This window comes from Brienomyrus brachyistius, unplaced genomic scaffold, assembly GCF_023856365.1.
Source record: "Brienomyrus brachyistius isolate T26 unplaced genomic scaffold, BBRACH_0.4 scaffold79, whole genome shotgun sequence".
NCBI lineage: Eukaryota > Metazoa > Chordata > Actinopteri > Osteoglossiformes > Mormyridae > Brienomyrus > Brienomyrus brachyistius.
The window spans coordinates 347,413-358,575 of NW_026042354.1; the positions used below are offsets into that span (position 1 = coordinate 347,413).

The window sequence follows — 11,163 nt, forward strand, 5'->3', positions numbered from 1 at the left end:
TTGATGTGACGGGTCCTTGTTGGAAAAGCTCATTCATCGTGGGGTCAACATTGAGTGGCACTTGGTAACAATGGCCACAGCTTGTTCCACCTCGTCCCCAGGGCCAGGCCACAGTACCGCTCCAAAAACAGGCTGAGGTTAATTGGAGTTACCAAGCTTCCCGTAGGTGTGTTTGTGTGATTCACCGGCGGGTGAGGTAGTGTGAACAGTAACGTTAGGGACGCCAGGCAGTATTCACTCTATGGTGGGGGCCGCTCGCTCCCGCTCCAGGCGCAGCAGTGTGCACTCGCAGACACCCTGAGCTACCGAGTGCTGTTTGCAGTGTCCGTATGTCTGTGTAACGGCAGGTACGCGCACAGGCACTGCAGCATGCGAGTGTGTGAAATCAGTGTGAGTGATGGATAGTGGGAAAGATAACGTGTATACTCGCAATGTTACTGTTTGGCGCAGGAAACGTTTGCAGGCTGGTTGGTGAGGAGCTGCGGTGACTGACCGACCTGCTGAGCTTGAGATCCGCATGTGTGAAAGTGTGTTTCAGCCTGAGCGCTGTTCGCATAAAACACAGGAAGTAACAGTCGGAAATATAATTAAAATCTTAAACTTTTTTTAAGCACCTCTCAGTACTAAATTAACTGCGTAGATATTTCCCTTTTAATCATAAATCAAAATAACATAAATCCTGTTATATTCCAGATAAAGACTTTCCCTGCACCTCCCCAGACGGGCCGACTCAGATTCGGACCCGAGTACCGCCGTGCGGCGGGTGACCCTCAGCACCACACCGGCCCCCATCCCCGACAGGCCGGACCCCACTGACTCTCCGGCAGTGTCGGCTCTTCCGGAGATGAGGCTCCGAGGGCTTTCCCCCACCCCCTCCATCATGCATGTAGTCCTCCTGCGGGCAGCTGCGGCAGAACTACTCTCACGGGGAGAGGAGAAGAGTCCTGTCTGCTTTCCTGGAGCCGTGTGAAGTTTTTACGGTGGCTGGAGAGCCGGTCCTGCCTCCGACCCTCAAATGTCTCCTGATGAGCCGGAGGGTCACCCTGGGAGTCCTGGATGTGGTACATTACCTGTATGGTGAGGGAGCGTCAGTCACAGCACTGCGGCCATGTGGTGTGTTTCCCTGATGGTGATCCGGCTCGCAGGATCCTCATTGCCTGGGACCCGAGCAGCTGGACCAGGCTAAGGGGAAGCCTGTGTGGTGGGGGCTGCGCTGCATGTTGGCCTGCGCTGGAAAAGATGATTCTTGGGCTTAGTCATCTTTGCTCTTTAGAAGGAGAAGATTTCACTGAAAATGCCGTTTTTCTAAATGTATTTAATTAAAAGATTCTGTGTAGCCCGATATTTGGGATTTTTATTATACTCGGAAGTCTGTGTAAAGGCTGCTAATAAAGCTGAGTAATTTTCCCTGTCATGTGTAGTACAGCGTACATCTGTCACACCTTTTCCCTGTCGTGTGTAGTACAGCGTACATCTGTCACACCTTTTCCCTGTCGTGTGTAGTACAGTGTACATCTGCCACACCTTTTCCCTGTCGTGTGTAGTACAGCGTACATCTGCCACAATGTTTTGCCCACAAACATGTATTTGACCTTTTAATCAGTAATTTTTGATGGAAAAAAATAAATAACAAGGCACGTTGTTTTCAAGCTGGTCAAACCAGATGCAATTGTTTTTTTCCAATTTAAGGTCTGCTCTTACCAAGTGGTGATCTCTATCAAACATTTTGGTTTTGTTATATAGAATAACTCTAAAGGTACCAGTATGCAAATGTGGAGCCTGCTAGGTGGTTTAGTTATTGATAAATGATTTTGAGAAGTTTATCAAAGACTCAGGCTGTGTCTGTCACGATCGGCGATAGCGGGTGAGGCGCACGGACAGGGCAACAGGCAGAGAAGCAGGCGAGCAGGCAAGAGCTGGGTGAACGGGGATTCATTAGGGGATCTACGGACAGGAAACATCGGTCGTAGACGAAAATCACGTAACATCAATGACAGACAAGGGAAACTGGGAAGACCAGGACTTAAATACACAGGACTGATTGAAAATAATCAGACACATCTGGGTACAATCGGGAAAGAACACGTGGGTAAGCAGGGGGCGTGGCACACACGAGGAGCCGACGAGCAGGTCATGACAGTGTCACCCTGACCCCCGTCTCCCATCACAGAATCGGCTACATGGGAGCACGTGGTATTTATTCTGCATTTTTGAGACTGAAGTGTGTAGGATTTATGGAAAATTGGTTACTGAGGGACATGGAACAACCCTGTAATTATTCCTATAACAATGTTTTTCCACTGAGTTTTTTGTAACATGACTTTCACTTCAAATCCTGTAGTTTTCAGAAACATGGTTTAAAAAACATTTCCTTGGTGGTGTAGTTGTTAGAATTAATAAACACTGTTTGGGAAGAAGAGGACAGGTTTGCAAGCTGTATCATATACATGGTGTTGTCCATTACAGGTACGTTTGTTTAATTCAGGATTCTCATGGCGAACTGAACTCCGGTGACCTGAAACACCACACACTGAAGATTGTAGCCAAAGGGGGCTCTGCAGATGGCAGCCTGTTAGAGGCAGGGATTGTTTGGGGAGGGGGACACAGGTGATTGCAGAATTACAAAGTGTCCCAAACGCATGCTGATATATGTCATGAATCTGAGCTATCCCAAGCCACTGAGACACACATGTGAATTCTTCCAAAAACCTCTACTGGAACTCGACAGTGGGAAACTCTCCCCAAAGATGCTCTCTTTAAAGAACAATCCACTGGCATAAATGCAGGGTAAACTCTGATATGGCTGAAAATGCAGCCACATACTACCACGTCAGACCTCTAAGATCTTGGAAGATCAGTATATATTTTTAATTTTTCCATTGATAAACAGTTTGTGTTATAATAGTTTATGGCAGTGAGGGTGTTTATTAACAGATAATGTAGCATACTGTTATGTTTTTCAGTTAATACTTAAGAAGTTTTCAGTGGCCAGTGGTTAAGGGGATCTTACTACATACTACGGAGGCATACGGAATGGAGTTTTCCGCCGAGTTCATAGCTGTCCCGAGTTATACAGAGTTAATAGCCACCTACCAGCCAATCAGAAAATAGCATTTGTTGTTTCCAGGTAAATTCCAAAATAAGTTATTACATGGATACGCAGACGGAGTGCAGACACGCGGGGAGCGGCAGAGCAGGGTCCGATGAACGCGGTAGGCGGGGTTCTCGGGTCTCACGCTCCGCCCGTAACAGATATGATGTCACTGCAAACTGTAGATGAAATTCGAGAGTTCTGTTTAAGTATGATTCAAGTGTTTAGTTTAACCTTAACTTTGTAGTACCAGTTAATACATTTTAATAGAATTACAGTTTTGTCTTTGAGCCCCCCATTTATAAATTTCTCAAATCGTCACTGTTAATGACTTAAGTGTTACTGCTGTACCGCTTTTTACATGCATGATAATCCTGAATGTGTATTATAACAGGATTACTCTTACTGTTATTAAACATTCAGTCACATGGATAATGTCCCCCCAAAACCCTACGCTGAGCCGCTGAGTCCGTGTCCATTTCTTGTTTTATACGGAGCTGATAATTTCCTGTCTGTAAACGAAAGTGAAAGTAGCGCCAAGAGGGTCCAGCTGCAGAAGACTGTAGAGTGGAGCTCCACAGAAAATATGTCAGCTCCACAGGAAACACGTGATCTTTAAGAACGTAAAGTGGGGCTAATCTTTACGACGTAAAGTGGAGCTCCACAGGAAACACGCGATCTCCACTCTGTTACAGTAGAACGTCAGTTGTAAAATTCTGGCGAATAAACACATGTTTTTGTTCATTATAGAAAAGTTTATATATGTGTATATGTATGTCACGATCGGTGGTTGCGATCGTAGGTGAAGCGGGTGATCGCACGGGCAGGCGAGTGGGCAGGAAGCAGGCAGGCAGGCGGAATACGGGGAAAACGGTGATTTATTGACGGGCAGGACCAAAGGGGGCAAAACGCAGGCACTGACATCAACAAACATCAGTAACATCAATGAACTACGGCAAGACATGGACTGAAATAGACAGGACTGGACGAATATAATCGGACACAGCTGGGGAAGATCAGGGAAGCATAATCAGGGGGCGTGGCACACACGAGGATCGGACGAGCCGGGCGTATATATACATATAAAGTCATAAGATATCTTAAGTGTTATAAACATACACTAATGTATATATAAAACAATATTATATAATATATATATACACATATATATATATAATTTATTTGTGTGTGTGTGTATATATATATACACATAGGCTCCGGACCTCCTGCGACCCAGTAGGATAAGCGGTTTGGAAAATGGATGGATGGATATATATATATATATATATATATATATATATATATATATATATATATATATATATATATATATGGTCTGATCTAGTATGTGTCATGATATCTTAACTGTTATAAACATACACATATATATAGAAAATAATATATATATATTATATATATACACACATACATACACTAGTTGTATAAATGATGATCGACATGTAATAATTATATTTAATAAACTGTTACATTTATTTAGAAGGCAACAACAAACAGGATGAAATAAAAAAATAATAATCAACACACTCATGTGCCAGTAATTTAATCATTCTTATAACAGACACCATTAACCCGAAGGCCCCGCTGGTCAACACAGGCCTGTAAAAATAATTCCATGTCCTCTTGGACCTGAAAACCAAAGAGGAATGGCTCCTTGGATTCTATGTTGTCTCCATCCAGCACATCCCTTCTGCTGGTTTCTGTCAGAAGCATAGGAAGAAACATTATTATAACACTTTTTCAGAAGTAAAACAATTTACTGCTAAAAGTAAGGTTTAAAGTGTGCACTGACCAGGCTAAGTTCCACAGATTTGCGCTTTCTTAGTCTGAATACAGGTGCATGTTCACCTCTCAGCACAGCGTCTGATTCCTTTGTCCAGTGTGCAAATACCTTCCCATAACTTATAATGGAGAAATACTGATATTAATAATGTGTCTTTAATTTCATTTTTCAGTCAAATTTAACAGATACACACACACTGACCTTCGGAGATCGAAGTTTTCCATTAGCAGCAGGCACCACTGTAGGGAGCCGCCCACTGGCCCAATGGCGGAATCCAATGGCGCAGCCGAAGGCTGTGAATGCGTGTTGGTCCTTCCAAGCGCTCCTGGGAATTACTTACCCTTTTTAATATACAAAATATTCTTTTAGACACATATCTGACTCCATTTTATTAATGACCTTATTTCAGTATATTGTAGTCATGACGTTTATGTTGTTCGGATTACTTCGGGACTCTCCTTTAGATTACCAATACTAGTTTACCCCTGACGAAGGAGTCCGCCAGATTCGCCTCGGCCGACAGGGCGATCCGTGGGCCTGTTCCACAGGGTTTGTCTTAAAGGTACGGAAATCGCCACCATTTAAGACAAATGTCAGCCTCTGATTATTCGGGTCCCTCGACCTATATAATTTCCCCAAAGGCTCAGTGTCTGCCAATTACTGAGCATGTGGGTGCCTCGGAGATTAAGCCGATGTTTACCCGAACCACACGTACGTTCACCTCAGAGGCTCAGCCGGGGGCAGCCCATATCATAACATGTGTCAACCTCAGCGGCTGTGACGGCGCACCTTTTGTTGCGGTAGTTTGTACGAGGTTTTACTTTGGGCTCGTCTCAGGGACTCCGCCGATGCCGCCCATTGTCTTACCATGTGAGCGTCTCAGGGACTATGCCCGGTGCCTAGGAACATAGTGTGTACGCCCCTCAGAGGGTAGACCGGTACCTTTCATCAGCATGTGTTGACCTCAGAGGTTAAGTCGGCCCGTAACTGAGCGTGTGCGAACTCCAGAGGTGTGGTTTTGGTATCCACCTAACTTAACTTGGGCAGTCGAGTTTGGGACCCGGATAAAGGGGATTTAACCCAGAGGCTGCAAGATAGTAGTTACCACTTTAGTCCTAATCAGGATAGAAGTCCAATCTGGAAAGTTTATAGAGAAGTTAGCAAATCAGACAGTCATGAAGTAATCAAGACAACATTTATTAAACATATTACAATATACAATTATTGACATGTGGCCACATACTTGTAAATGCATTTGGACAAATACAATATTAAACAATCACATTCCTCAGCTGAGAGTGCACAAAGTTCTGCGGAAAGTATCTGACTACAGATGGACTTTCACGCAGTTCTCTGTGGGAGCTCTGATTACAGAGTGACTCCCAGAATTCTTCTGAGGCCCTTCCTTAAGTATCCCAACCAGGTAATGGCATGTCTCTGAAGACTGACCAATTTCGGTCAATGGTTAATTTTAGGGGCATTGTTGGCCTTGGTTCTCAGGTCCCCAGCCAATCAGATCACTTTAGGGGGTGGTCGTAATCCCCTTGTTCAGCCATGTGAGAGGCTCTCTCAGTTTGGTGGGTTTAGCCGAAGTTTCTATAGTTCTCTTAGGGAAAACTATACTGCCTAAAATCTGAGAGTATAATACTCCTCGTCTCATGCCTATTCAAACGAGACCAAACACGCGTGTATTTGTGCCTAACATCTATGTGTGGTGAGTTATCCTGTTTATAGTGGAAAAGGTGTCTGTGTCTGGAGGCTGACAGCTGTTGTTGCTGTGGATTGACTGTAGGGCTCTGGTCACTCCGGGGGGTGAAAGGTCTTGCTTTTTCTGTGTTGCTCCAGTTATTCCTATCCAGTTTCTCAGGAGCCGGCAGGCCTTTGCCTTCCTTAAAAGGGGTGGTTTGAAGAGTTGAGTCCAGTCTTGCCTGGGCCAGCGGAGCTCTGAAATAGACTGATGCAGGCTGATCAGAGTTGGGGCCTGCAGGACCTATAAGTTTTATGTCCTTACACCACCATTTCCGCAATTTCGGCATGTCTAACTATTAAAAATCAATTTAGTGCATTTAGTGTCATTTAGTGACTTCTTTGCACACATACTTTATTGCTCTCTAAAAAGAGCTACTTACTATGGTGTAATAAAAGGGAGCATCCAGCACCACATATAAAGCAGACTGTCAATTAAAAAATAAATGTCAATGTTCATGACTTATTCTCAAAAGCATCTTGACAGTCCAAAAATATCTGAATGACGAATCTTACCATCAACATGTAGATGCCACAGTCAACCTCAAAGTCTTGGCTTGGAAACCCCTTTATTATCACAATGGGATAAAACACTCTTTAATCACATTTCATCAATATACCTGTATTAGAAAATCTCTATATAATCACACACATGATCACATACCTCCAACTCAAAGCCATTCATTTCAGACCACTCCCCTGGACTGATATTCTCTGCAAACTTCCTGTTATTTTAAGATATAACATACAGAAATTACTGCTAGTACAAATAAAGTATTAATTGTTAACAACTGTTAACTGTTAATGCTGCAGCAGCATGTTCTTTATAAACAGGCTTAAAAACACAGCCTGTACACAATTAGCAAAATGTGAAAGGGTCAGTCCGTGCCAAATCAACCAATGTCCAGAAAAGTTCCATGCGCATCATTCCTGATTTTGATGAAAACTTGGTATTTTGATCCTTATAGAGAACACTGAAAATTCCCCAAGTTTTATTGAAAAATTCAGATGCAGTCCAAAGTGAACCAAAAACTGATTTTTGCAAGTCCATAGCTTTGAAGTGCTTCCCGTGAGCTTAATTTTAATGCCAGATTCTGAAAGAGCAGGGAAAAGTATACCAGGAGAGCAATTTTCAGCTCTCTAGCATGCTTAGAAGCGAACATATGGTCTCTTGAAAACCCTTACAAATTACATGCGTGATTCACGAGTGCAAAAAAGGGGCGTGGCACCCAAATTTGAAAGGGCCATAACTTTGGACTGCATCAGAATTTTTCAATAAAACTTGGGGAATTTTCAGTGTTCTCTATAAGGATCAAATTTTAAATACCAAGTTTTCATCAAAACCAGGAATGATGCCCATGGAGCCCCTGGTTGATTTGGCATGGACTGACCCGAAAGTACATTCATATGCTTAGTCTTGATCAACCTCTACAGAAGTTCTGTAATTTCTGTTTCATCATATTTTAACATTTACAGCATTTAGCTGACACATTTATTCAGACTGAACTGCAATTTAATGACATAATTTGGTAACTATATCGGATAAACCAATTCTACTGTCAGAACTCATCTTCTAGGTATTTTAATACTATTATTTAAATATCTGATTTAACATCTGATGTATCACCTTTTACTCAAAAGGCTGTACTCCACAGTACAGGTCTGTCAAGTAAGCATGTGAATTCACTGAATAAACTGAAGACATGCTGAACACAAAATAGATCAGAACGTGATCTAAAATGTACTTAACCTGGAACACTGAACAGGTTCCTGCACACTAACATAAACAGAAAATTGACCTCAAGAGTGACACATATTGGTGGCCACCAAATCATGTCCTTTACTTAGCACATCATGAGTCGAGAAAGAACATTTCTTTTATACCTGGCTTCATCACCTAAGAGACAGTTACTCAAGGTGTTAAGCAATGCCATTGCAATAACAGTCAGTCAATGATTCACAGTAGTTGCCCATGGCTTAAAATGCGTAAATTAAAGCTGTACCAAGATGTAACTGACACAATTACAATAAAATCTTAAAATCCTAACATCCTCAGACTTTTGGGATTTTATTCGGTTAAGTGTATTGTATGGTATTGATGTGCTCCTACATACACAAAGCTAAAAATGCCCAGGAGTCCATAGTGGGAACATGATAATGTCCTTCCTCTCTGCATCATTCTGAAATGGAGATCAATATTTTACATGAAGTACTCTTACACTAGTTCTAAATAATAATCACCCAGGAAAATTTGTACTTACAGGAAGGGATTGAAGTGGCTCACAGTTGTAGGGAGGAAGCCAAGTCCGGGTGACAATGTACCTTGTCCCGGCATGGTAGTGTGCACCGCCGTATAATTTTGTCTGTAAGCAAAAATATACTAGTATAAATCAACTGAATGAAATTATAAGCAATTTATTCCATACTGATAGCATGCATATGAAAAAGGTCTAAGTAAAATATTAAAAGCCTCTAAAATAAACTGAAAACCTGAGACAAACCACAGAGACCAACAAACGATGTTTATTAAAAACAATGCTTATTACTATCTACTTGTCATGCTGGTGAAATTATTAAAAGAATTTGTTATAAAGATTATCGAAAATATGTAGTAAAAATCAACAAACTCACTGCGCATGAAATCGGATGCAACATACCTTGAAAAAGCAAAGCCGCTTTTAAACGGGGATCCATGTTTACAATTTGGTTTATAAAACAATGTTCCTTTTAATGTAATGGCAACTGTAATATCAGAAAACACAATACGAAGTGTAAGGATTACTGCGCCTACGGCTTCTAACTAAATACACGTAACTGTCAGATGGTTAATAAGACTTTGCAGCAAAACGAGCAAAAATACATTTTTTTTTTGTCTGCAGCTGGATCCTTCTCGGCAGAGTCGCCATTTTATCTAGAAGAAGAGACGTGAATATGATTCTGGAATAATATAAAGATATTCTGCGTCTGAAGGTAAGATTATGCTCAACAGATAAAACTTAAACTAATAATAAAATAAGCATGTTTGATACAGCCTACTTATATAGTGGGATTTTTTTTTTACATATTAAAATGTTACATATATGTCTGTACACTACAGTAAGTTACTGCGTCAGTTTTCAAATTAACATCAATAATATTTAATTACTAAAGCGCAGCCGTGAGTTCGCCTAATATACGGTGCTGCCTAAAAATGGACTGAGGGGGTATTTTGAAGCTATATTAAGTTTTTCTCTTTTTTCAGTGCTAAGGATAACTGCTATTGTGCCAAAACATCCGGGTTAAACTCATGACTTAACATTTTATTAAATCACGGTTTTACCACGGATCTGTTCTGTGTTCTGCAATCTGAAAGGTGTTGATTAGTTGTAGTCATACTTTGCAGTCGTATTTAAATTGTTTATAGCAAATAGTACGCAAGTCTGGTTTTAATGATAGGTAAACAAGTCAAATTCTACCCACAGCGCAGCTGAATAACTGGAGGTGGTGTATGTGGTAACAATTTTATTATATGTAAATAGTCCGTAGGGGTTGCAGACTACTCCAACACTTTTGATTTAGCTAATATTAGGTTTATAATGGAATAATTTAGGTTTGACATATACTGAACAAAAATATAAACGCAACACTTTTGTTTTTGCTCCCATTTTTCATGAGATGGACTTAAAGACCTACAATTCATTCCAGATACACAATATTACCATTTCTCTCAAACATTTCTCACAAATCAGTCTAAATGTGTGATAGTGAGCACTTCTGCTTTGCTGAGATAATCCATCCCACCTCACAGGTGTGCCACATCAAGATGCTGATCTGACATCATGGGTAGTGCACAGGTGTACCTTATACTGCCCACAATAAAAGGCCACCCTGGAATGTGCAGTTTTTTGCTTTATTGGGGGTCTGGGGACTCAGAACCGGTCAGTATCTGGTGTGACCACCATTTGCCTCATGCAATGCAACACATCTTCTTCGCATAGAGTTTATCAGATTGTCAATTGTGGCCTGTGGAATGTTGGTCCACTCCTCTTCAATGGCTGTGCGAAGTTGTTGGATATTAGTGGGAACTGGTACATGCTGTCGTATACGCCGGTCAAGCACATCCCAAACATGCTCAACGGGTGACATGTCCGGTGAGTATGCTGGCCATGCAAGAACTGGGACATTTTCAGCTTCCAAGAACTGTGTACAGATCCTTGCAACATGGGGCCGTGCATTATCTGTCTGAGTGGCTGGTCTCAGACGATCTTGGAGGTGAACCTGCTGGATGTGGAGGTCCTGGGCTGGTGTGGTTACACGTGGTCTGCGGTTGTGAGGCCGGTTGGATGTACTGCCATATTCTCTGAAACGCCTTTGGAGACGGCTTATGGTTGAGAAATGAACATTCAATGCACGAGCAACAGATCTGGTTGACATTCCTGCTGTCAGCATGCCAATTGCACGCTCCCTCAATGCTTGTGGCATCTGTGGCATTTTGCTGTGAGACAAAACTGCACATTCCAGGGTGGCCTTTTATTGTGGGCAGTAT

The 11,163-nt window shown here is 42.0% G+C and overlaps 1 long non-coding RNA gene across 1 annotated transcript; it reads right to left on the reverse strand.

Moving 5' to 3' along the window:
* Positions 1–6,853: 6,853 nt before the first annotated feature.
* Positions 6,854–9,536, reverse strand: LOC125726923 (uncharacterized). The gene is made up of 4 exons (XR_007388463.1): positions 9,296–9,536; positions 8,900–9,001; positions 7,303–7,363; positions 6,854–7,205 (listed from the first exon to the last, which is right to left on the reverse strand). It is a non-coding gene; the product is annotated as an uncharacterized LOC125726923 (long non-coding RNA).
* Positions 9,537–11,163: the final 1,627 nt, after the last annotated feature.